The sequence below is a fragment of the Malurus melanocephalus genome, unplaced genomic scaffold (assembly GCF_030028575.1).
Source record: "Malurus melanocephalus ecotype Western Australia unplaced genomic scaffold, MMel_1.1 scaffold_18, whole genome shotgun sequence".
In the NCBI taxonomy this organism is placed as follows: domain Eukaryota; kingdom Metazoa; phylum Chordata; class Aves; order Passeriformes; family Maluridae; genus Malurus; species Malurus melanocephalus.
In genome coordinates, this window is record NW_026623250.1 from 4,532,549 (window position 1) to 4,560,400 (window position 27,852).

The window sequence follows — 27,852 nt, forward strand, 5'->3', positions numbered from 1 at the left end:
TTTTGTAGAAATTAATTGTAATGAATACATTACAATAATGTAGTGTAAACAGAGCTTACACAATGTATAAGACTCTGTTGCTCAAATCATTCTTCATATCCTGAAGCTTTTGGAGTGGGAATGCTGCTTCCTTCTGTTAACACTTTTCAGGAGGAAGCCCAGAACGTACCACTTCACTGTGCAGTCAAAAGTGTAGGTGGGTTTCAAACAACAGTGCTGAGGGTTATGTGCCATCAGTAGGTCTTACTTGAGGACAGAATTTCAAAGATTAACATTTGCTTTTGTTCACAGAATTTGGTTCCTGCTTTAATATCTGCTTGAGTTTTTTTTCTCATGACATTTGCCTGCTTTCTGTTTTCAACCTCTAAAAGTCTTTTAAATGGTAGAAGAGTCAAAGGCATATTTCTCTATGGTATTTAAATTTCTTAGGAAGCCTTTCCCTGTAAAAATTCCTGTGYGATAGGAGTATACTGTCTTGAAGGACCAGAAGTGGTTACAGTATGATGTTTCAATGGCTGCAAGGCACTCAAACTGTCTGCCAGTTCTTTAGAAGGCTAGAGTAATCTGTTCAAATTAATTTGAGGAAATGTCAAGTATAAATGTGTTTGTACTGCAGACCTTGGTATAAGCACAGCTAAGTACATCCTCTGAAAGTAATCAGTTCTGCTTTAATTGAAAATAGGTAAAATGTTGTATATGTGCTACAGTGCCCTCCTGAGTTGTCATAGCTGCAGTTATAATGAAAGTTGTATAACTGGTATGTCATGATGACCTTTTGGGCAGCAAAACTCTTAATTTTATCAAATGTTTTAAATTGCAAAATAGAAAGAGTAACCTTCAGTTTTTAAAGTGCTGAAAGAAATTGATTTCATTGGCTGTTGGTACTTAAGGGAAGATAGTGAGGAGGATGATGATGGGGCTTCAGAATATCTGGAGATTCACTGTTGTGGCTACAGTTGTACAGGGCAGGACATGGGCCCCATGTAAAGGGAATTAGAAGGCTAAAATAGTTCTTTCAGGAAAATGCTGGGTGCAGAGAGTACTTGCTTACATAAAAATGCCTGTCATTGGAAAGGTGAGTTTTAAATAATCTGCAGGGTCGGTTTGGACAGCTTTGGTATCAGAGCAAACGGAGAGACCTGCTGAAGTGAGAGCCATGCAGAAACRCAGCATGATAGTTTCTGCCTTTGCAGTGTGTCCTGCTCATGCTTGTAACTCTGTCACAGGATTTGTTGCTCAGGTATGTGAGCAGTCTGGCAGCCAGCAAGCATTGCGTGCTCCATACTGATGTCAAGAAGCAAACCACAAAACTCCAGCTCATATTTCCCTTTTAATTAATTCCTTGGCTTATGCGCTTTCTGCTGCATGCTGTTTTGCAGATTCAATAATTTTTTTTTCTGTTTGCTAGTTGATTGATTTTTRTCCAAAATCTAAGCAGTCTCTCAGATGCCAGTCCTTAGCAGCACCATGTGTTTAGTTTGTACTGTKTTACTTGGACACTTCCTGTTCTGCATGTCCCCATGCTGCAAGTAAGGCTCTTAATCCTTTGGACTACAGACATCTCAGCTCTGAGTCTGTTATCAAACTGCTTATCAGCAACACTCTAAAGCACCCATTACATCAGCTGTACTATGCCATTAAATAGGCTTCCTGTTTTTATGACATGTACGGATTATGAGATGGAGGAAGAGTTTATGTCGTGATCCATGGCAAAACAGCCTGTGCTGCCCTCAGTTACCATGACCAAGAYGTCAAAACTTAGTTGTCTTGAGCTAGCAGAAAACCTATATCTTTGCAAGAGTACAGAAGCAGATGTGATGCCTATTTTGGGTGAATTAAACAGGTAACATTATTTTATAGAGTATGCTCTTGAAGGGAAGAGTAGAAAAGCAGAGGTGGTTAATATAAAAAATATGTAAACATTTGTAGGGATCTGAAACTGGTGATGTGTATTCTAAATCAAAAACATTATCATAAACTCAAATGAAAAATTGTGGGATAAAGAAATGAACCAACCAATGAGAATAAAACTGAGTGTGTTTCACATAGCTGATAGATTCTGACAGAAGCACCAGTTTTTCAGGTGCATGTTTCTGCTTTCACCATACTAGTGTCTGCATCAGRTTGTTAATTGGATGTGTGGGGACAGGCAGATAAATTTGTGAATCTGCATGACCGTGGAGATGGTAAGCATATGGCAGCTTGTATCAAAATCTATAGTTTATTTCATTTGTTTCTCATTTAGTTGTCTTAACCAGGTAAAAATCCTATTAAAATAATGATGGAGAATTCAACTTACATGAACTTCAGTGGAAAAGTAATCCAAATTTTTTTGCCTTCTGAAAYAATTTTTATGATGGGACACTTGGAACCCTTATACTTATTTAGGACTCCATCTTGGGAAGCAGTGTGCATGATTGTGTGCCTACACATATACTCTGGAAGGTTTTCTGATACTCTGTACTAGGCTTTGAGATTTTTGCCTTTTCATCAATTTGCGTATACTTTTAAGCTTTTTTTGAACTGGGGAAATAAGGTATTCTTTCAGTCCCTAATCCTTAAATGTGACTTCAGGAATATGCAAAAGTAATGTTCAGTTCACTTTTTGTTTTGGATAGCCAAACAAGGACAGAAACCTCTCCAGGGCTGAGAACCATGCAAAAATATCTAAGGAGGCCTAGTGGAAGCATAGTCTTTTGCTGATGTGTATTAGAAGGAAAAATACTGGAAAATACATTTTCCTGTGTCAAGAAATTAGTAAGTTTTCCTTCGTTTCAAATCATTGCATCAGTAGATAAATAGTTTTGTTTCAAAGCAAAACAAGGATAATGAATCCTCTTTAGATCTTTCTGCTATCGGATGCTGGGTAAGGCAGAAGTCATRCACTGTAGCAACATTGCATCAGTGTTGGCATCTTCTTCCTGAAAATCACGAGTAATCAATATTTTGGTTTTAGTAGCCTCTTGGCTTGAATTTGCAAAATGAGAAGTGGAAATAAAAGACACATTTTTACAGCTGTACTTGCTATAGTTTATGTATGGTAAGTATGGTAAACGATGCTAATGTGCTTTTAGTTTTCTGGTTTACTTTGGACTTACTTACATTTGTCTTTGTTTATAATGATAAATTCATGTCTTGAAATGGTTTGACTAGAAACAGCTGTTGTGCTAGGGAATTTGCCTGATGGTAGAACAAAACAGAAATAGCATTTACTCATGAAGTAGAGAGGAAACTCTTAAAAGAAGAGGAACCTACTGAGGCAGCAACTAAAGGAAGCCATGAAATAGGAGGGAATCATGGGAGCCTGTCTGGGAGGTTTCGGGACCCAGCCTGTGACTTTGACTATGGAAAGCTTCCTGTGAGACTCTCCCCCTCCCTGACATGGTTTCCCATTGGAAAATGCTAAGTTAAAGTAATAATAGTGTTCATATAGCATATCCTGTCTACTCCTCCCTTTCCCATGTCGTGTCCTTGACATGAGCAGCAAAACAAAAGCACGTAAGTGCAGCAGGAAAAAGTCCTTTTATGTGCTACCCTTGGGGAAATGTGGATAATTCCATTCACAGTCTCTGCTGGTATTTGTGGGCAGACTGTTGGAAAGGAAAGATGTAAATGTGTTCAGTTTCCAGGCTTAAATAAAAGGTGCTTGCTCTCAGCTGAGTCCTGGCAGTGACTTGCGTTGGGTGGGACTCTGCCCTCTTGGTTGCTGCAAATCTGTAGTCAAGCTGCTTGAACCATGCTAGTTGTCATTTGTGTTGCTGCCAACATAGCAGGAGAAAGAGGAGCAGACTGTCCTGATGCTTGTGTCATTCTGTGAATGTGAACGTTAGATACACTGTGGGTTTTTCTTACTAGGAGCTGTGAAACTTCCCTTTCTACTTTTCTCGAAATGAAGGAACAATTGTAACATTTTTTCAAATTAAGAAGGTAAAGACTGGTGAAGGGCGAAAACATCAAGGCTGGACGGAKAGTGAGGATCAGAATAAATTCTCTTCCCTTTTTCTCCACAGAGTTCATTGAATAAAGTGAGCTATGCTGACATGGCTGGGCAGCCTCTCCTTGTGGCCAGAGCTCATGTTACCTGCTCAAAGAGCTCAGCAGCTTGGTCCAGCCAGTGCTGCCTAGACAGCATTGCTTCCCTGGGCTAGTCATTGGTATATACTGTATTTCCAGCTCTTTGGGAACCTTGGACAATTAGTAATTGATTTCACTGACAAAGGTATGGTTTGCCAAATTACCCTGTTAATTTTTGTCAGAATCTCTGTTGGACAAACTTGCATGTTGGAATCGAGCTTTGTCCTGGGCTAGGGATTTTATGAATACAGGTTTTGTTCCTTCTGATTTGTCTCTGCTGTCCATGGCTCCTTCCTGCTGTAGAGAGCAGCAGTGTTGTTTCTCAGGCCATTAGCTTTAGGGAGGACAAGAGCAAAAGCCCAGATCATCATTACAAAAGTCTGCAATCTTCTGTTCAGACAAGGTATTGTTCAATTCRCATTTATCAAAGCTATGGGGTTAGTTATCCTGTACATAAGTGCTGTTTTGCTTCTTCCTTTTGGAAGTCCTAATTCCTTGAAGACCAGGATTCCTAATCCTCAGGCTTGCTGTCTGTCCAGAAAACAGTTGAGTAATGTGTTGACAAAATGTCCTGTTTTGCCTTCATGATGCTCTACATGGAAAATAAAGTAATTCTGTTAGGATCAAGTGATTCRGGAGATGATGGTATGAGCATGGAATTTTTCTGGTGGCCTCTGCTGAGCATAATTTATTGTTTTTTGTAGTTTGCAAAATAGCCTCTCTAATTATAAAAAATAAAAAAAATCATTATTTTAATTGTATAATAGGTTTAACATATAAATTGCAAGTATATTGCAAAATAAAGGTGTTGAAAATTCTGATGATCTCCTATTAAAAATATGATGTATTTGAAATCTGAGCTTCCCTGAGACTTTTAGACTTGGAAAGATAGCAGAGGGGGCTATTGAATTAGTGGCAAATTACAAATCTAGTAGTTAACTGTATAATTTGAGTTATTGAAAGGCTGAAAAGACTAGAAATGACTTTTCAGTGAAAGTGATTTTTTTTCTTTCAGGTTCTGTAATCCAGAGGTTGGGGCTGTGCATAGCAATGAGATGTGCAAAAAAGCAAGCTGATTTGCAAAGGCTCCTGACTTGGCAGTGCTAAGTTGTGGTGAAAGACTCCCTGTGATTATGGTCAAAGTTGCGTGCCCTGCTGTCTCTGTGCATGCAGACACATCCTCTACTTTGCACAGCTGGGTAATTAGGAATCTAATAGGTGATTTGCAAGTGGAAATAGGGAGCAACAGTATCATAAACCACTCATAGTATTTTGCATGTAGATGCAGGTTTTTTATTCTGTTTTTTTAGTCATTCTCTTGGTAAAGGTGTTGCTATTGAGTATAAATTTTAAATTGTTTCTTGATAGTTTGTATTTGCCTTTAACAGCAAATGGACAACCATAGAGCACTAGAAATTATATTACTTGCAGAATAATTGCATCTTTTACAAGATATCATGTAACAGCAGAAGTGAGAAAAGTTTGTTCTAGAGGTCTTGCTTTTGTATTGTGAGCTCAAAAGTTGTCTGTCTTAGAGTGATAGAAGATTGCTTTTTCCTGTGAACATGCATGAGCTGTATCCTGYGGGCATCAATGACTGCTACTGTAAATAGTACAACTCTGTTTTCTGAAGACATCCTGCGTTTGTTCAAGAATAAGTATCTGTTGAGAGAAGAAGTCATAGAAGTGGATCGTAGATTTAAAAAAAAAAAAAAAAGGAAGTTAATCAAATGCCACAAAATTTAATCTGTTCATAAGATAGTTTTTTTTTTTTGGTGGAAAGACACTTTTAATTCTCTCCATTATTACATGTCTATCCATGGTTTTTTTTGAAGTTGAAAATGTTTGTTCAGGTCTTGAAGTTAGTTTTGCAAAGTGGTTTGCTGAATATCTGCTGCTACAGCTTCTTTGTAATTATAGTCTGCTGTCTTCAAAGTAGTTTGAGATTGTATTCATGTGTAATTAAATCCATAAATGTTTTTGGAAGGGCTGTTCTACAGCATCCSTTAAAGCCTTTTAAAATAAAAAGTGCTTTTAGATCTAGTCTCTATTACAATGTTTGTGTTTTGATCAGTTTGATTGTATTGCACACAAATCATAAAGCTAGTTATATTCTGTCATATGAAAACCTGTGAGTGCCACTTCATTTTTATGGCAAGGATTTATATAGTACAGAACTTTATTGAATTTTTACTGGGTTTATATTGCTGGTATTATGTTGTTGAATAGTAGAAAACAGCAGTGTTTAATAGATGCCATAAATTCATACTATGGTTCTACTGGTATGACTGTATACACTTAAATTTCTGAAGGAAGCTTTTAAATAAATGTTAATAGGATCTGAAATACCATTCTGGGCAATAGACTTTTCGGAAATGGTAAAAATAGGAGAGATGATGTGAAARTATCTTTTGTAATGGAAAGCAAAGGCTAGATACAGCTATCACATGGCATGTTGTAAGTAAGATTTTAAGATTCTGGTTTTGGTATTGTCACAATTGCCTGTGTGAATGTAGGCAAATCTCTGGTACCTCTGGTTGCAGCGATGTTTGTCCCAAGGCTTTCCAAATTTACAGCTTCAAATTTTTAGCTTTATTTAATGCTACCTGTCGAAGTTCTAGACCTACCTTRTTTCACTCACCCCTTCTGATGTCTTCAAGACCTCATGAACACAAATTATTTGTTGTGCAGTTATTTTATCATGGAATATCCTGTGTGGAAGGGACCTGCAAGGATCACTGAGTCCAACTTKTGGTGCTGCACAGGACAAGCAAGAAATCCCTCCATGTGTATTGTCCAAATGCTTCTTGATTCATATACTGTGAACTTCACACGTTACAGAAAAAAATCCAGGTTGGTGGATCTCCAGGTCCAATCCCACAGAGATTCTCCTCCGAAAGAGTGGTTTTTTTTTTTTTTTTTTTTTTTTTTTTTTTTTTTTTTTTTTTTTTTTTTTTAGTGTAAGGAAAGTAACAACAGCCAATGGAATAAAATGTCCCACTTCGTCAGCCTGTTCTCCAGATCATATAAGGCAGGGACACACAAGCCTCCTGTGTGTTTCCTGGGCTTCCAACATGATGCAGATGCCAGAATAGAGAGTAGCTGCTCAGTAGTATTTTCAAAACTTGATTTTAGCCTTGGGCAAATGCTGGCACCATGTTTTTGAACAAATCCATAATCTTCCATGGATTCTTTTCCAAAACAAGGCAACATGTTTCCGTGCCTTTACAGGGACTTTTACAAGGGATAGGATAGTGATAGGACAAGGGGGAATGGCCTTTCATTGAAAGAGGGTAAATTTAGATTAGATATTGGGGAGAAATATTTTACTGTGAAGATGGTGAGGCACTGGGACAGGCTGCCCTGAAAGCCTGTGGATGACACAGCTCTGGAAGTGTTCAAGGATAAGCTGGGTGGGACTTTGAGCAAACTGGTCTAGTGAAAGGTGTCCTCAACATTAATAAATGTTGTATCTCAGGCAAAAAAATGGCCAATCTTTTTTTGCTTTTCTTTGCCTCGTGTTCCGTCAATAATGGACTTTTTTAACCACTGTGTACATTGTAATATAGTCAGACAACATACGATTTACCCTAATGGAAGATRATAATTTGTACTCCCATTCTAAAAGTGCACACATTCCCTAAAYGTGTGAATTTTTATTTCTTAACCAGGCCTGTGTTGTGTTAGTGTTGTCTTAAAGACCCGCTTAGTTTCACTTTGTTGTCATTTTGGATTGCTCATGAGCAGATTGGGTCATATTGTGGGATGTTAGAGGGAAGTAACTCTTTATTCCAGTGGTTCYAAAGTGCTTTTCACTGTGACATTTCACTTGGCTTTGAATAAGATGTCTATTAAAGGGATGAAGTGTGGAAATACACAGCTCATCATAGCAGACTAAAAAGCAATGGCCACAGTAGATGAGAACCCAAATACTGTATCTCAGCCTTGCCATAAAGAATATTACAGGGGTCATAAAAAGGGTCATTGTAAATCCGGGTAACTCATAAATAAGAAGGTCAAAATGTATATTTAAAAAACCAAAACAAAACAAACAAGCAAAACCCCAAAATCTAGAAAACCCCCAAAAACCAACTGCTGCGGAATAAACTATGCTGAACTGAAGCTCTAGGATTCCTGGATAGTGAGCAAGAAAATCACAATAAAAGAAATTGTGATTTTTGATGTGTGTTGTGTTGAGCCTGTAATGTAACAATTAATCTTTCATAACCTATCACTCTCCAGTAATAATTTAGCGGTTGATAAATCAGAGACTAATAGAGAATATGAATAAAGCTCTTTGTAAGTACAAAATCTGAATGTATTTGGAAATCCTGTGGAACTCTTCCTCCTGATGGTTTTATTATTCCATATGCATGTATTCCAAAATCTCGCAGATAGTGAGTGGCTCAACTTTCAAACTCCCCAATGACACACAAACTATTTTATTTTTCAGCAGGGTAGACTGAGGTGTAAAATGTAAACAATTTATTGATACTCCACAGCAGGTTTGAGACAAGATTTTGTGGTTCCAAATCACAGTGCGTGCCTTGGGCAGTTGATGTCTGGTCTTTTGAATACTTGATTAGCCTTCTATTCTTTTGGCTGTTGAAATTAGAACATAATTAGAATCTGTTGTGATTGCAAATTTTTTTGTGAATTCTAATATGGGATTAAGGAAAGTGAGGTTTTGTGGCTTCTTTTGTGCGAATTAAAGATTTTTCCTTTTAAAATTCTGTAGTGTGAGACGCTCCTTCCTGAGGAAGGAAGATATCAGTTATTTGCTCAAGTTCTTGAGTAATATTGCAAAGAATGCCACTTGATTTCATGTTGTCACTACTCTGTCTTCCTCTGACTTCTTTCAAGCTTTCTTTACAAAGCTTCTTTATGTGGCATAGGTACACCAGGTAAACTGACATCCTTTTTTCTCTTAGCATCTGACTCTAGTGAAGTAACCATTTTTTTCCCCTATAGATGCTAACTGTGATATTGTGTGTGACCAGGATTCAAGATTTTCTGGTTTTAATTCCCTGTTGTCCTTATGACTGGAGTATTTTTGTTAAAAAAAGCTGCTTATGTTACATTTCAGCAGGTGCTCTGCTTACTGTAACAACTGCTGCAAGGAAGGACTTCTTTTCTTAAGAAGGAAAAGGTATTCAGTGGTGGACTGAATAGAAATTACAAAGATGGTATATAAATTTTATGTTCAGTATATTGGACTTTGGCAGGTTTTTGTTGGTGTTTAGGCAGTGGACACAGCAGTATTCTTAAACTGACTTGAGTAACTTTCTGCTGGCTTTGTCTGTGTTTTGCTCTGAAAACAGGCTCATTATTTGAAGAGTAGGCTGTGAGTCTTGGTGGGGCTTTGCAAGATTAATTTGGGATATAAAAAAATCTTTTTGTAAAGGTCTTTTTTAATAGCTGTTTTGGATTTGACAAGGTTGAAATACATTTTAAGAGAAGGGCTTAATTGAGAAAACTGTTTTATAGACAGATGACTTAATGGATTTATGTGTTGCTGATGCAAGACTTCCCGGCACAGCTCTCCCTTAATGCACAAATGTTTCTGTTTTTCATGTTCACATGATAAAGTCATAACAAATAGAGCTGAAAGGAGTGAGAGTCATCTAATTAATTCCTGGCTCAGAAGCAGGATGAACTATGACCAAACCAGTTCTGACCAGACCATGTCTAAAAAAAACCTGCATCAGGTTCCATAATCTTTACTGGCAAACTTTTCCTGAGCTTAACTAGCCCTACTTTCTACAAACTGTTTTTCTAAGATCTATCCTAAATCTCCTGTTAATCTCTCTTGCTTCAGTTTAAATCTTTAGTGCAAGGTTACATGGGGCTTTGAGCAAGCTGTCCCTGCCCATGGCAGGAAGGTTGGGATTAGATGATCTTAATGATCCCTTCCAACCCAAACCATTCTTTGATTCTTTGTCTTACAGACAGTGAAAAGGAAAAAACAGTCTGTTCCTTTGTTGTTTGAAAATGGCTAGTAATGTGCTTTTTTAGCTTTCTTGGATTTCAGATTTTCTGCTTTCCAGATTAACAGATAGGTCATTCCATAGATAGGTCATCCACAGTGAGGTAGTGGATGAGGGGAAGGCTGTGCATGTCATCTACTGGTACTTTACTAAAGCCTATTACACCATTTCCCGCATCATTGTCCTGGAAAAGCTGAGAGCCCCTGGCTTGGACAGATGCACTCTCTGCTGGATTAAAAACTGCCTGGATGGCAGCGCTCAGAGAGTGATGGTGAATGGGGTTACATCCAACTGGTGGTCATGAGTGGGGTTCAGTATTGGGCCCAGTCCTGAGTAATATTTTTATCAGTGATCTGAATGAGGGGACCAAGTGCACCCTCAGTCACTTGGAAGATGACACCACACTGTGCTGGAGTTGATGTGCTGGAGGGCAGGAAGGCTCTGCAGAGGGCTCTGGACAGGCTGGATCCATGGGCTGAGGCCAATGGGGTGAGGTTCAACAAGGCCAAGGGCCGGGTCCTGCCCTTGGCTCACAACAACCCCAGGCAGTGCCACAGGCTGGGACAGAGGGGCTGGAAAGGACCTGGGGGTGCTGTGACAGCAGCTGAACATGAGCCAGGGTGTGCCCAKGTGGCCAAGAAGGCCARTGGCATCCTGGCCTGGATCAGCAATGGTGTGGCCAGCAGGAGCAGGGCAGGGATTGTCCCCCTGTCCTGGGCACTGCTGAGGCCACACCTCGAGGGCTGTGTCCAGTTCTGGGCCCCTCCCTGCAGGAAGGAACTGAGGGGCTGCAGCGAGTCCAGAGAAGGGCAACGGAGCTGGGGAAGGGTCTGGAGCACAAATCCTGTGAGGAGCAGCTGAGGGAGCTGGGGGTGTTCAGCCTGGAGAAAAGGAGGCTCAGAGTGACCTCATGGCTCTCTGAACTGCCTGAGAGGAGGCCATGGCCAGCTCGGGATTGGCCTCTTTGCTGACAAGCAATGCAATCAGAAATTACCTCACTCTATGCCAGGAGAAGTTTAGATTGGGTCTTAGGAAAAGTTGTTTCTAGTATCCACCATTTGTTCTTAGTATTCACCTAATATCCACTAATATCCATCATCCAAATCTCAACATGGAAAGGTTCAAGCTTTGGAACAGGCTTCCCAGAGAAGTGTTTGATTCACCATCCCTTGGGGCTGTTTAAAAGATATGTAGATGTGGCACTAAGGGACATAGTTTAGTGGTAGACTTGGCAGTGCTGGGTTAGTGCTTGGACTTCATGATCATAAAAATCTTCTCTAACCTAAATGATTCTATAATTATAAGATTCCTTATGATGTATAACAATAAACTTTGAAAAAAAAAAATTCAAAATGCTTTCATCATTGGATAGTATTTGGCTTACAGAGAATATGAATTGCTATGTAATTTAACTTCAGTGCTTAATTATTTGCATTTCATGTAATCATAGAAAGGCTCGTGTTGGAGGGAACCTTAAAGATCATCCAGTTCCAACCCCACTGCTATGGGCAGGGGCACCTTCCACTAGACCAGACTGCTCAAAGCCCATCCAACCTGGCCTTGACACTGCCAGGAATGAGGCACCCACAGCTTCTCTGGGCAACCTGTGCCAGTGACTCACCATCCTCACACTAAAGAATTTCTTCCTAATATCTGACTAAACCTCTTTTTTAGTTTAAAGCCATTGACCCTCGTCACTCTCCTTCTTAGTTATTTATGTATTTATTTTAGTTATTTATTTTTTATTCCTTTTTTTTTAATATTCAGTGTTATTATCTTTGTTATTACAGACCAGATAACTCCAGTGAAGCTTTTTACTATGATCTTTTACAGTCAGAACTCATTTTATTTGTGATTTAATACTCGGGAAGTTGCTAAAACTCAGAAATGTTTCTATAGGGTTGAATTAACATATGTGATTTTTATATGATTGATATATATGTTTTAGATATGATTTTTGTGAAATGTGCTTTCTCTCTTTCTTCCTGCTAAATATTTGAACAAATTGTAAGTTTGTTTCACATTCTGTTTCATGCTACCAAAGGCCAATGACTGGCTATCAGTACCAGGACTCTTGTCAACTGATTCAGAACTATCTACCGGTTGGATTTATAGTCGAATAGAAATAGTTCCTATTTAGTTCAGCTTTCAGGAGGAAGCAAGGCCTGTAGGGCTTTTTGTGAGAGTATGTTTCATTGCTTAAATAATAGAGGGTGAGGTTAGTTCACTTGTTATGCATAAGCATTAATGCATATAGTTGTTTATAGCGATTTAACTGTAAGTTGAAGTGGTTGATGTTCTGATGCTTTTTTCATATAGATTAAATTAATTGGTTTGTTGCCTTGCGGCCTTAGAAGGACTAGCTAATGTACAGATTTCAAACCAAGGTATCCACTTTTCTGCTTATTAGTTGCAAGTTTCTATTTAAACAAATCTACAGTCTAGAAAGTTTCTCTTGTGTCACATTTGCCTTGAAATTTATCTAAAACACACTTGGTTAAGTAGTTTCTCATAGCTTTTTGAAATCCACCTTCCAGCTGGGAAAAAAAAGTAATTTAGTTGTACTAGTCTAAGCCCATAATTGTAATAAATTCTCTATCTGGTCCATCTGTTTTATGTTTATTTAATAAATGAAGTATGTCTATTTTAAATTTTCAAGTGCCTTCAGTAACTGTGGAATGTGCATCAAGAAACAGACATAACCATCAGAATGCAAAACAATATTATGAAAACATAAATATTTCCAAGAGACAGATTGTTCTTGAAGAACAAGTAGCTGCATATTTTAAAACATAAATTGAGTTAGATCACCCTCAAAATCCCAAAGTATGCTTGGCTTCAGCTTTCAGTAACATTGGGTTGTTCTCTAATGAAGTCAAGCAGTGACAGTGAGGAGAATTGTTTCATAAACAGCTGAATTAAATAAACAACTAAATAAAATTAGTTTTGTTACTGTGAAACAGATAGCTCTGGCATTCTTATAAGTTAAGCATCTTTTTTTTCTGTTGGTCTCATTGAAAGCTATAAAGTTGATGTCATRTGCAGGTCCTGACTGTGGTAAGAAGGTGATCAGCTGCACATTGTGGGTATATGCAGTTGTGAGAGGCTTTTGAATGAAAAATCAGTTGTAGAGATAATAGTCCAAGTGTTATTTTATCTTCATACAGTTCCTGCTGTTACAAAATTACCTGTTTTCTTGGTGTTCTCTTAATTTGTAGTTTAATGCTATGGTCCTACTTACCTGAATTAGAAGTTTAAAAATCAGTTAGAAGTGTATTAATTTTTTATGGAGGAGAGTTTCTTGATTTCCATCACCAATTTTGGATTGCCCATGTGAGCTGAAGGGGCAAATAATACGATTTTTACTGCTGTCACTACCAAAATGACAAAGCTGAGCTATGTCAAATTGGGCTGGTCCTGTGTATTTACAAGACAAGACAATTGTCTTGGTTTTAGATTCTACTGACTTTGAAATAGCCATGTAAAGTTTCTGACCAGCTTGTCTTAACTGTCTTATGAGATGGAATTAATGTTTGACTTCTCCATTTTTCAGGAAACCTAATGGTAATTCCCCTGTTTAAAACTAAAATGGAATGACGTTCAAGAGCTAGGAGAAGCAACAGCAAGTTGTTTAGGGAGAAGTAAAAAATATTTAAAAAAAAAAATACATGGTGTAAGTGTGCAATAAGTCCCCAAATGGAGTAAAACCAAACCCAGAAAAATGAAAACCACAGGAATGAAAACTGATTTCCAAACAATACATTTATATTAGCATATTTTGGAGCAACATTTGTAAATAATTTGGTTTTGGGCTAGTTCGTATTCTGTGAAATTAAAATAGAAGTAGATTGTATTGTTGGATATTATTATATTTAAGTTGGAATGGCATATTTATTTAAAATTAAGCCTAAGTGTACAAATCAGCCTGATTTCAATGAAGTAATGTGAAACAATTATCTAACAATTTGAGGAGATAGCTATATGCAATTTCTGTCTTAGAAGTACCTTTGTAATTGTGAAGGAAAACGCTATATTTGTAGAACTCAGCATCATACATGATGCTTTTTTTAAAAAAAAAGCCTGGATGCAGAATGCTTTCATCATGATGATTAATAATATTAAATATATTTTACAGTGATTGTGACATTAGGATAATTTAAAGAAACATTCATTGTGTGTTGAGGACTTCAGCTGTTATTCAATATTTTTGAGGACTGATTTGGCTTGGCATGATTTTTTGGAACTTCTTTTTTTCCTCCCCCCTGGCCCAGCAGATAAGGCTCCTTTTGGTCTTCTTATACAGATGCAGTGTATGAGTTGCATTTCAAATTATGTATCTTGTGCTGAAATACAGGATTATTCTAGTATATAAAATTGTACTTGATCAGCCAAAAATAGTAATAAATGAAATTAAAAGCAGTTATGTATGGGTCGAGAGAAATCCTATTCTTGCTTGTATCTAATGAGTGTCTGTATGTGGAGTACCTTTTGTTCTCTGATAAAAGCTGAAGATGAGAAGTACCTGAATGTAAGCTCTAACTTTTTGAGGTAACCTGTCACTTTAAGCAGGCAAGTGTCCAAAGTGCAAGCAAACGTCAATTGCATTTCAGTGAGGTGCTGCTGTTATTAAGCCAGGAAATGGTCCTTAGGCAGTTTCTATGCCCAGTTCTGCCTCTTTCAAGGGTTAGAAGTGTGGGGAACATACAGAAAGGTGTAAAGAAACAAAGCTATAGCTTGGCAAACATAGCCTTCTCTGGCAAAACTCGGTTTTGTCTCTGTCAAGTATTTTGATCAAGTTACATAGATGTGTGAACAGTAACATGACTGTTTTTTTCTATAGTTCAATATTTCTTTGTTTAAAGCTTAAAACCAACTGCTTCATGAGGAAACGATAAGGATGATTTTATTTTTGTTGGGGAAATCCAGGTTGAATGTTCTGAGTTGCCACAGAGTGTGAATTGGAGGATATAAGTACGGGGCCCTCCCTGTTTTAGAAGAAGCTTTTTGAAAGCTTTACACAAAGGGGTCTGTGGAACATGAACTAAACTTTTTTTTTTTTAAATGGCTAAACAGGATGTAGATATAAATAATAATTCAATACAAACTTTTTTTGGTGGAGCTTTCTCACACACAGCTTCTTGTACACTGAGAAATGTAGTTTCCTTTCAGAAACAGTTCTTTCATTAGTTTCCAGACAACCTCTTTACCTCTTTTTCCAAGGTGGTGTAATTTCTTTATGGTAACAGTAAATTTTTTTTGTTTCTTTGTTTATTATTTCTTTGGTTTTTTTTGTTCTTAATTGAAAATTATTATGACTTTTCTCAACGCTTTGCAAAAGATTCATGGTTGAGCAAGAAGATGATCAGGTACTGGAGTAGAGACTTGTCGTACATACCATCTTACAAAAACAAATCCTTTTAGRGCACCTATTTTGCAGGTGAATACAAGTTTAATGAACACTCTCCTCAAAAATTGCATGCTGATTTATTGTAACAATAATCACTTTATCACTTTAAGCCCCCTTAGTTTTGTTTTGTTTAAAAGTGCCTGCTCGGTTGCTTGTCTGTGGTTTGTTCCATGCAGTTAAATCACTCTTGCTGACATGCACTTTCTGCATAGCAACAGGGAAATCCTCTGTGAAGCTACCATAGACAGAGATTTAACAGACAGGCGGTAGCAGAATGTGAAACCACTTCTAATTCTGGCAGTATGCTTGACTGTTTAATCTTCATCTTGGAGATACTGTCCTACCTTGAGGGCAGATCATGGTTGATGTAACATGAAGAAAATAGTAAAACCTTAGATTGGCTATGATAGGAGAGTTGGGAAATACCTTTGTATGAAGGCAGGAAAGAAATGCTTGTCAATCTTGTTGACATTTTATATCGTCTTGTTCAGACAGGCTAGTTTTGAATCACTGGGGTGTCTTCAGATTTAAAACACCGTAGGAGTGAATCAGGTTGGTTTTGGTTGGTTGGGCTTTCCTTGGCAGCATAGTTTGTATTACGTTGTTTCTTGCTTTGAGTTTTGTTGCCACACAACAGCCTATCTGTATTTTTATTCTTTTGTATTTTCCTATCTTGTCTTATTCTTTAAAGTTAACTAGCTGAAATGGGTTTTTTTTTTCTTGCTATTTGTCTTTCCTAGTTAAATAGGAAATGTGAGATAATTCTCAAATCAATCCTATTTCTGGTTAACCTTATAGGTTTGCCAATTTCTTGTATAATTCCTTTTAAGATGGACCGTCTTGTCTTAGCAGAAATGGTTTGTTTATAGTCAGGACAAGTTTATAATGACTATTTCTTTTTCTTAAGAGTATCTGAGTTGTTGAGGGGAGCCAGGATCACCCTCTCTTGTCAGTTCTGGTAAGGGCTTTGTGTTCTGCATATTAGATTTGCTTTACCTGAGGTTAGGGATTATGTGCTTACTTTTGCATTTCTGTGGTTCAACTTCTACTTCATTCAGTCACTTGCTTTGATGAAATAATATTTTACCCTTCTACATCTTGAATTGTGTATAAATGGAAGATGGTTACTTGTGACACTCAAGCTAAGCTATTTTGTCTGTGAATCAAAGTCATTCTGTATTACTGCCCCTTTGTTTTGTATATACAGGAGATTTTGGGGAGGATTGTGAGACCCATGAGGTGTGTGCATGCAGTGTGCACTCATCCTTTCTTTGTCTCTTCTATGGTGGTAACTTTTAATTGTTACAAATTTAAYACTTACTGCCTTAAGTGCTTAGTTTGGAAGATGTTAGCAGGAATGTCTGTGAAGTTTCCTTCTGTTCTTACATCCCCTTATTTTTTAAATTCTCTTCCTTTTTTTTTTTTTTTAATGATCCTCCTTTTAAGCCAATTGCTTGTCTAAATCCTGACTTGTGAGGCTGTGTCTTCTGTAAGCTACCGACTGCTAAAAGTTCTCTGTGACGTTTTGGTTATCCTCTGCTGGTTTGATTTTTTTTTTCCTATCACATTTTCTGACCGAGAAGTTATTCTGCAAAGACTTTTTTTGTTTTGGCAWGGTCAAAACACTGGCAATTTATACTTTTTATTTTCTGGAGAAATGCTGGTTTTCTGACTTCAGAACTTTTGTTCTGACAATCTTTAATCTACTGTGAAGAGCTGAGAGATGACCTGAAGCTCACAATGTGTCCAGAACAAAGTGAATCTTCAATATTGGGACTGTCAATCTCTTTATATGAGATTATTGTACAGATAAGTCTTTATACAAAACGCTGCTCTTGTGGAAGATGGAAATTAGTAAACAGTGATCACTAAACAGTGATCCTATCTAGTCCTGTATTCCCACTAGGAGTAGGAAGAGTCAGCACAGTTCTGAATCTTGAGTTTACCAACAGTGGGTTTTACCTTCTATGTAATTTGTGCTGCATACCTCTCATGCCTTTCTGAAGTGGCTGTGAATTCTTACTCTCAGCCTTTTGAATACACACTGCTGATCGATTTTCTTCAGTCTGTAGTAAAAACTTCTCTAAATTACGGCCTGTGGTTCTCAGAATCTGGTAATATGTATTCTCAGAGAAATTTTTTATAAACTCTGGCAATGATTCTAGCTTTGTTTTTAAATAAACAAAAAAAAATCAAAACAAAAAGCACTCCACCTATCTTCCCCACTTTAAGAAAAAAAAAAGAGGGAGATGAGAGGCAGGGAAGAAGAAAATTTGTGTTTCAGCCTTTTTTCTGGTCATCTGTGGGATTTGGGGAAGTTGCATATTCTGGTGCTGAGCAATTTATTAGTTTTATGATAGCCTTTTCTGAGGCATTGGAGGGAATGTGGAGAATGGAGGACAATGGTCTCAATGTTCATAGTTGTTTGACTGGTCTCTGGTTCACATGACTGAATTCAATTTAATTGGTAGATTTGAGATCAAGAATATATTTTTTTTCTGAGATCAGGCTGTCTGGCCTGTGTTGCTTCCTTCATTTTCCCTATGCTGGGAGGTGGTTTGCCCATGAGCTGGTAATGTTACCTGCTCTGCACCCAAAATGTGGAGCTCMGGTGTTGATGATAGCCTCATAGTGTGAATTCTTAGTTTGTGGCATTTGATCAAGGCTCCAGTTGGCTAAAGTAATTTARCATAATTTGTCTCGGGGTACTAATATTTGAATAAAATTAATACTATATATGTTAATGATTTGAATACTCTGGTGATCATTTCTATCTTTAAACTATGCATAGTTGCACTTCTTTTGAAAATTAGTACCAGAAGCAGCGACAATACTTGTTGTAAGCAAATTATTCATCTAAACATGGTCTGTTTTTCTTCCTGCATCAGTCATTATTTTGGCTAATGCCTGTGCACTGCTAATTTGACTGTTTCATACCACATTCTGTAAAATTTCAGTCTGCTTCAGTTGTTTTGCTGCATGATTGGTCATAAGAAACATGTCCTCCAGAGCTATTTCATAAATATTGCATGCTCCTTTACCATGTGCATATTGCCTGAGGGCTTGACAAATTATGGTTGCAAAGCAATGTTTGCTTATTAAAACTTAGAAGAGTTTGTCACTCACAGTGTGCATGGTTTCATGTAAAATTACTGAGAAAAATCCTGCTATGTTTTAGAGAGTGATTATAAAGCACTCAGTTCCTATATGAGAAATTCTTGTGATTTCTCTACTATTGTGCTCCTCCTCTACTGTGGTCCTTCTTTGCCCTTGTTTTTCAAGTGGACATTCAGCTATTAAATGTGACATTAGTTTCCTTTTCCTAATGTCTCCAAGCCTTTTCCAGAAAATCATGGAGAATTTAGGAGAAGCAAGTATTATTTGTTCTCCTTAAACTTTTATTGGTGTTTCTCAAAAGAACCATTGCAGAATAGTCTTCCCCATTCCCAATACTGTCTAGCAAGAGCCTGCGTTACCAATGGTTATTTATCTTCCTTTTAGCTACTAGCACTAGATTCTTTCTTCCAGGTCAGGAGAATGAGAAACAGCTGCAGTTCCTGGATGTAGGTGTAAATGTTMATTCCTTGCCCTGAACTGGCTGAGCTGCTGCCAGCTAAAGGTAGACGATTGTTCCCTGGGTAATATAATTGCTTCAGTAGCTACTGTGAATTGTGTGGTTCAAACCTTAATTGATATTATTGAATTTGTTGACTAGCAGACTGAGCATAAAAATTAATATTAAAATACTGTTTTGTCTTTTGTCAGATGCAAAATGAGTCGGTACACAGAAACTGAACAGACTCTATAATAAGTTTGTAATATTAATATATTATTTGAAAGCTGAAATTCGGTATGGTAAGTGGATTCTTGGAAACTGACATTCAATTGAGTGTTATAGAAATATAGTCTGACATAATCTTGGTATATAAACCAATTTAATTGTAAATTGATGTAATTGTCCAAACTGCACATGAAGAGATTTCCTAGATACCAGTTCAAAGGAGCAAGTTAATGAAACCCAGAAACTGTACATGGTGCAATAAAAAAGAGAACAGATTAGCTGGGTTGCAAAGGGAAAGTCTATATCCACTTGGCAGTTATGTGTTTCACGTTGTAGTGAATTTGAAATAAATGACCAGTGCAGCATGAATATGTGTTGAATGAAATAGCTACATAYGAAGACTAGAACAGAGGAGTTGTATGTAACTCAGCAAAATAGTTCATGTGTGTTAGCTTGATCTGCAAACTGAGAATTGACAAACCTACGACAATTAGCGAAGTGGACTGCTATGACAGGATAAAGCTTTCTGGCCCTTTATTTTTTTGGGAAAGAAGCAAACATGGATGCCAAAAATGACATAGTGATGCAGTTTGATAAATAACTGTTTTTCCTTTAACTAAAGCATGGCAGAAATATTTTTCCATCTCTCCTCTTAAAATGGTATGGAAATTARATACCTCCAGCTCAGTTTAAAAACAAAACCTCTGACAATTCGTAAATCTTTTCCAATATCTGATTTCATAGGCCACACTGCAGAATTTAGGACTCTTTTCTTAGAATAATGATATGAAAGAGGAAAATGAATTTTTGTAGAGAGCTGCACATTTTTTGTAGTATGAGATCGTGCTGCAGTTTAATAGCATCCAGTCTTTCCTTAAACATTTCCAGGGATTGTGAGTCTACTTCCACCTTGGGCAGGCTGTTTCAATGCTTGACAACCCTTTCTGTGAAGTAATTCCTCTCAATGTCCTATCTGAATTTTCCGTGGTGCATCTTGAGACTATGTTCTCTTGTTGTAGAAATTTATATGGTAACTTATGTTTTACTCTTCTTACTAAAACATAGTCTGTAAATGTCTGTTTCTAAAAACAATCAACTTTTGTCAAGTTGCACTCTGTTTATACTTACTAGCCCTCTTAGCATTTTCTACTCATTGTTGAAGGTTTTGTCCTAGGAAAGAAGAYATGATTAAAAAATATCTTACCTCCTCTTTGACAGATGTACCTATTAGTAAACTCAGCCCATTTTTAACATAATCAGCTGTTATCTTCTGGTTCTGATATAATGCAGAAGATACAAAAGGACTTTTACAGCAGTATCTTTGTAGCTGGCAGAACCTGTGTGATATGTTCTGATACTGGTAACAAAACACTTTGCTGGCATCTGATTTCTTCTTCATCAACATCTAAAGCTGTTGCTACTGGAAGATAGTTTGAGTGCYCCCCTATCTGCTCAAGTAGAAGTCACCCAGTCTCTGATTATGCATTGTCTCTTTCCAGGAGAGCAAGTGGAGATTCTACACATATTCTATTGAATCTGACATATGGGTGACATTCTTCCTCAAAAGACCCATACACCAGACTCTTCCAGACCATTCAAAACTTATCCATGCCTTTTTAGAAACAGGAGACATAAGAACGGTCTGGTAGCAAAGCCAGGCTATCACAGATTGGGAAATAAAGGAGCAAGATAATCATGCCTAATTCGCCTTCTGTGTTTCATGTGTGTTTTGGTATAGCTTTTAATTACCTTACATTGCTTTGTTTTTGTTCTTCCTTTCCCTATTGAACCCATGAGTCATTCATTGCACAGGATGGGTGGTGGTAATTTAATTAGCTGCTGCTAACAATTGTGGAGAAAAACCAAGTTAGGTGTTGTTGCCTCAAATTCTTTTTTGGTKTTTGTTCTGAAGATAGACTAAGAACCCAAAGATGGCCATATTAGGTCAGTCCAAATACATTGCTTGACCAGAAATGTGTTTTACAATAGCCATAAACAAATACACATTTCCTGTTATTACATCTTAATAGGTATGCACTATTGTTGCCTGATACCTTACAGTATCCAACTCCTTTAAGTAAAGGAGATTTTGGAGTTAGTTGTGGTTTATGTTCTTTTATCATCAGTAGATTTTCATCTCTGAGTATGTACAGCTTCTTCATGAAGCCCAGAAGGATACACAGCCTCTTTTGCCAATGAACTGGTGGTTCTTTGGGTGAACGACGAGTTCCATGATGAACCACTCATGTCCTTCTGGAGTTGCCTCCAATGAGCTGGGTTCAATAGCTCTTAATCCTTATACTGAAAGAGATGGTATGCAATTACCTTGTACCACTCCCCTCTAGGACCTACCTGAACCTTCATTAATCTGTCAGACCTCTCTAAAATTCCTTTTTCCAAAACAAAGAAAATAAGATTGCTTAGGTTTAAGATTGCTTGTTGGAAAAATTATCCCATAGTTTGATCATCCATTTTTRTCCTTTTAGGAGCTTTTTTCACTTCTGTTAACATTTTTTTTATATTAAGGGAATAAAAAATACAGTCTTAGGTATAAACATGGTTAAATCAAAACACAGTTTATACAATGGCTTGATGATGTTCCTGTCCTGAATTATAACATTTGCCTAATTTTTTTTTATCAAGGACTAAACTCCTGTTTTAAAGGGAGTGTCATAACCCCAAATCTCATTTCTGAACAATGGACTGTATCAACTTGTTAGAACCTCTGGTTTTTGCCCTACATGTAAATCACTTACTTGTTGAATGTAACCTTGCATTCTGATGTCTGTTCAGTTTCACGCTGTCCTGCCATGACTCTTTGCCCTGTACTGTTTTGAGTAACTGGATGTTTCTTGCTGCTCATCTTCGGCACAGCAAATCCATCACAGTTCCTTGAGAAATTTTGCAAGTGCCTCCCTCCACTGCAGAATTGACCTTCTGTTTCCTGGCACTTAACCAGTTGTCCATACAAGGCTTTTCCTTTTCTATCATGATAACTTGTATTTCTTCAGTTTTTGAAGAATTTTGTAGAAAGCTTATTGAAAATATACCTTGACTATACTTTTGTGAGTCTTTCTGTGGCAGTTGTGGCTACTGTGTCAGAGTACCTAACAAACACTGAATTTTATTTATTCATGTTGCAAAATGCCTTCAGTTACAGAACAGAGCAAAAAGTAGCCGAAGTCTAAACTGTGTAATAACTAACTGCACARTTTGAGACTCATACTCATTTTTTTCTCTCAGACTCATTTTTTTTTCCCATAATTCTCATCCTCATAGAACATGCCTTCATTTCTGGTACATATCTATAATGTTGACTGTAGCAGTGACTAGTTCTTCTCTAAATCACACTCCAGCTAAATTATACTCCTGTTGGGTATCTAAAATAGCATCTGTCTTTGAAATGTGTAAGTGTTCTAACAGAGCCACTCCGTGGCAGAAGTGATAGAATTACATTTACCAAGCTGGCAGTCTGCTGCTTGTAGTAGGAAAAATCTCTTGCTTTGTTCAAGTTTCTGCAACAAATGATGCTGCAYAATCTATAGATTTTGAACCAGACTTAATCTGCTGTAATTTGTCCTGTGTAGGTCAAGGATTGCTGTAGTGCCTTTGTCTTCACTGTCAGAGAACTTAAGAAGGAGCAAATAAACATCATTCCCAGGGATGTTTCTTTGGCACCTCAAATCTGAGGTGGTGTTTATGACACCAGCTGGTCCTCTGGCACCATCCAGCAGTATATGGTGTTCAGAGAATACAGCGAAGGCCAGGAATGCACCAATTCATCCGTATGACGTGGCAGAAATGTGATAGCAAATAACTTTTAAATTTTATTCACTGTGCTCACATACTGTCCTCAGGATCTGTGTGCAAGTGCAGTGTAAGTGATTTGTTTTCTTGAATTTTGAGYTACGTATCTCCGTTTTCTGAGAGAATGAAAAAAAAMCAAAAACCCAAACRAGTGCTGTTTAAATTTCTGGAGAACAGAAAATAAAACAATGTGTAACAGGAAAGAGCATGGAAAATTCCCAGTCTCCCACTGTTTTACTGCGGTGGAAAAGTTGGGCTTGGAAAGAGGCGGTTTATGCACATAGATTTTTATTCATATCCAGCACACAATTGGATTTGATCACCATGTCCTGACATTGTGAAAGGCGGCCTTGTGTTCCCCAACATGTGTTGGTAGTCAACATATGCTGGGGTGCTGTAAAGGTTGTGGTAGCCCAGCCAGTCAAGAGGTTTCTCTCTGCTGCAGTCTTGCAGGGGAGTGATAAATAAGGCCTGAATGTGAAAGTACATACTTGTCAGTAGATAATGAAATTTACCAGTAGATAGTTGTCTGGTTTGCAGCTGCTGTGATGCAGGAGGTAGGAGGCAGAGGATAAAGGAACAAGTAGAGGAAAGGAAGTAGGAAAATGGGGATTTTCTTCAACCAGTAGCTATCCCCTCATGTTTCTGTTCATCTTGGCATTTCCCCTGGTGGGATCTAAAAGTATTTTTATGGTTTTTATTAACAATGTGGAGTATGTCTAGATTTCTGCTGTTCCAGTATTGCCATATGTAAAGCTGTTTTTCCACATACACACATGTAGTTCTTCATTGGTGTATTTAAAGTACCTGAAATACTTACCGAAGCTAGCAAAGAAAACAGAAAAGGAAGAAAAAAAGTATGAGAAGGGAGAAATAGATCAGTAGATAGAGAGAGCATATGTGGTAGGCTGATTTGTAGGTGTGGTCATGTGTGTATTTGTACACTTCTGCCTTTTTTTTTTCCTTCCCTGTAGTTGCTTGCATATCTTGGGCGTTTTTTCCATTGGCAAAACACAACGTTCTTTTAGTATAGGCCACGTAGCTGCAGCAGGGAAACCAGCCTTTCTGCTGGGTATTAACATGTTGACTTCGTGCAATGTTTTATATGTAATTACTAATTCAGTAGAGCAGAATTGTAAATTCATGTGTAGATAGAGTCTATCTAAGTGAAGAATGGGAAGGTGAAGTGCTAAATTTTATTTCTCATTTCTTTCCATAATAGTTCACATTTTCCAGTGATGCCAGAGTGTGAAGGATGTAGACTGTGTAGTGTACCTTAGCATGGACAGAACTCAAGATGATGATGCACAAGTGGGGCTGCTTGGTTACTGTAGCTCAGCTTCTGGATGTTGGACCTTCAGAGTCTGGAAGTTAATAACCAGATGGGACAGTGACTGTGCCAAGCTTTGGCAATCTGTGTAACAGTATCTAGTGTGGGGTGGTATATAATGCCCAGCAGTTGGTAAACTTGAGTTACCAGTAACTAAACTGGTTGTGTGGCAGTTATTCCTCTTGTGAGCCTTCCTCAAAGTGTTGCAGATTTGTCTTGGAGAAATGCTAGGTTGACATTTTCAAAGCTTTTCTTAATTATGGTGTATTTATGTAGTCCCTTCCACTTGTTCTTCAAAATATGAGAACTGCTGTAATTTACAGCTATCTTGGTCACTTCGGAGTTTCTCACAACCTCGCGTCTGACTGATGTTCAGCATCATTGTTAACTGAGTGCTGTTCCCTCTCAAAGCCTTCCCTCCCTCCTACCGAGACTGGAGGATTTACACCTATTCCATACACCACTTCTCATTTGAAGAGCTTAATATCATATATGAAGTTTTAATCAGTTTACTTATGCAAGAAGCAACTTCTCCTGTCAGTAATCTCTGTCATGGGGACTACACACAGCAGACCTATTTTAYTGCAAATATCAAGGTTTTCCTAATGACTGCTGGGTTTGGGGAAACTCTCACATGTTCTGTGTTGGTTTTTTTTAAGAACTGTGATGTATCTTTTGCATTGGGAGTTTCGTTTGCTAACACAGGGACTCTGTCATCACTGCATACCAGCAGCACATCTGCTTCCTGTTTTCCCTGGTGCAGGTGAATATAGGTCTTCTTGTTTCTACTCCGCCTGTGAAAAGTTCTGGACATGATTTTTTTTTCCTCCACATTTAAAAGAGAATATTTAGCAATGGTTCCAAAAAAACATTTATGCTTTGTATCCGGCACTGATTTTCTTGGATTTGTGATGTACGCTGGCTGCAGCTAGAGCAGCACTGAGCGTTGTCACACAAGATTTTGTTTTGTTACTGTAAGACATGCTTGAAGAGTCACACAGTTCTTTTCATACCTCTGATGACCATATGTATGGGCAGTGTAATGGTTCTTAGGAAAACCCATCCTCCCTGATCTCCAAAAGCATGGAAGATCATATGCAGGCTTGGGTATTCAAATTAGCAGGCTTTTCACTTTCTTGTGTTTTTCTTCCATGACACTACCTTTGAAAAGGTGCTGTCAGCTTATAGATTAGATTTGTAGGAATCTGATCGCCAACTAAAATAACAAAATCAATGTAAGTGAAAATTTAGAGATCATTAGGCTTTCAGTTTTGCATTGCAGCTTGACAGCACTGAAGATAGACACTGCAGCTAATTAGATAAGGATGGAAAAGTCTTGAGTGTCTCTGGTCTGAACTTTCTGTTCAAAGCAGGATCAGCAAAGAGGTCAGACCAAAAGCTCAGGGCTTTTGGCACTCTCTCTTTAAAACTGCCAAGAGCAGGAAATACACARTACTTCTGGGCAACCTGCACTGTTCCTGTAGGAGAAGGGTTTTGCTTTATCTTCAGTTTGAAGTTGTCACCTTTCAGCTTATGCCTGCTGTCATTCAGCCACTGTGACACAGCCTGACCGTTTCTTGTCAGTGACCTGTTTGTAGGCAGAAGTGGGCTCCTCTGATGTGYCCTTGAAGCCTTCCTTTCTCCAGGCTGAAGAAGCTTGGTCCTTCAGGGTCACCTCACTGTGCAGGTGCTCCAGTTCCTGAGCATCCTGGTGGGTCTGTGTTGGCCTCACACCATTTTGGCAGTGGCAGTCTGGCAGTCTTGCAGTGGGGAGCCCAGCCCGAGGACTCACAATCTTATCTCTGTGTTGTCTAAAAAGTACTGAATCAAGGGGGAATCATAACCTTTGCCCGTTTTCTGGTTGTGCCTGTGCTACTAATAGTGATGGATTCTACTGTCCTTCATTGCTGCGAGCCCCAGGCCTTTTCTGCAGAGCTCCTGTCCAGGCAAGCCAAGCCCAGCCTGCCCTGCTGCCTGTGGCTCTGATTTCCCAGAGGTAGGGCTTTGCTCCAGGCTGAACCTGCACAAGGTTCCCCCCAGCTTCCTCCACCCTATCCAGATCCCTCTGGATGGCAGCCCTGTTCTCCAGTGCATTGGCTTTTCCCCCCAGCTTAATGTCATCTGCAAACTTGACAAGTGTGACTTCACCCATGTCACTGATGAAGGACAGGCCAGTGATTTGGCTTCTATAGTTCTCCACTTTGTTACTGGAGAATACAAGACAGTAACCACTACCTCTCAGCCAGTCAGCCAACCACTTTCTACCCATCCTAAGTTGACTGCTTAAGACTGTAATGCTTTTCCTCTTGCAGAGGTCTCACTCTGTGACTTTCTTAGGGACCAAATCTAGACTGGTAGCCCTGTAAGTCCCTAGACAGTTCTTCTGGGTTTTTTTGAAGATGGTATGACATTGGCATTGCTTGGGACCTTTCCCCTCACCCTGATCTCAGTCACCATTGAGATCAGCCAGCACCATCTGTGGAGCCTTTCTGTGGGCCACAGTCACACAACCCATTACTGTCCTTCCACATTGCTGGAAGTTCTCCTTGGGAGCCGTCTGTGGGCGATCTTTTCGGCACAGTGGAGAGTACAGCAGTACACCCAATACCTCGTTGGGTTAAAATAAATGAAAGTCGAAGTCATTATTGGATTTTTCAGACTTTTTGTGGAAGGAAATCTTTATATCTTTATTTCTGCAATTTTCTGATACTAACWGGTAAGACCAAGAGACCAGATAAATATTAGATGTTAACAAAACCCACCCAGTTTCCTTCTGAATTAATGGAATGAAAAATGTTTCCTTTAGTATATACAGTATATAAATTTGCATGATTTTCTTAAAATTTTCTGTACTGGGTTAAACTGAATTTCTGTAGCTGATTTTAGAATTCCCTATGTTACGGGTGTGGCTTTGAATTACAGATCTGTTTTGTTACAATGAGCTAGGAGACAACATCAGAAAATTACTGAAGAACTTTCTTAAYGAACAGTTACTCTGCAGATTGAAAAGCCATACATTATTGAAAAGTGCAAAGGCATAGAAGGAATTCAGCAGGTGCTCTCCTAAGCAGCCTTTGACTCAATATCAGCTGTCTTCCAAAAAAGTCAGTTGCAGTCTAGTAATAGACGACTGAGATTGCAGTTCAGAGTGTTACCAAACAAATGTATTTTTATGGAGGTTTTTTTAAAGTCTGCTACACACCACCACACCCACTCCCCTCCCCCTCCCCMAAAAAATCTGCAAACCCACAGAAAACAAATAACCAAGCCCAAAGTATTTTCCTTTTGAACCTAAATTCCTGTGGCGTGTGTTGCCCCCTCTCCCCACCCGGCGCCAAGTTCCCTCTGATCTTTACGAGGTCCTTGTCAATAACCAGTCTGCTGTGTTCTTAAGAAGCTCGGCGCGGGTCGGTCAGCCTGCGTGGCGAAGCAGCGAGGAGTGTGAGGGCGACAGCAAGAGGACAGA

At 38.4% G+C, this 27,852-nt stretch overlaps 1 protein-coding gene across 3 annotated transcripts in view; it reads left to right on the forward strand.

Moving 5' to 3' along the window:
- Positions 1–27,852, forward strand: part of ARL15 (ADP ribosylation factor like GTPase 15) — a 222,173-nt gene that overhangs the window by 12,156 nt on the left and 182,165 nt on the right. The gene's annotated exons all lie outside the window — the stretch shown is intronic.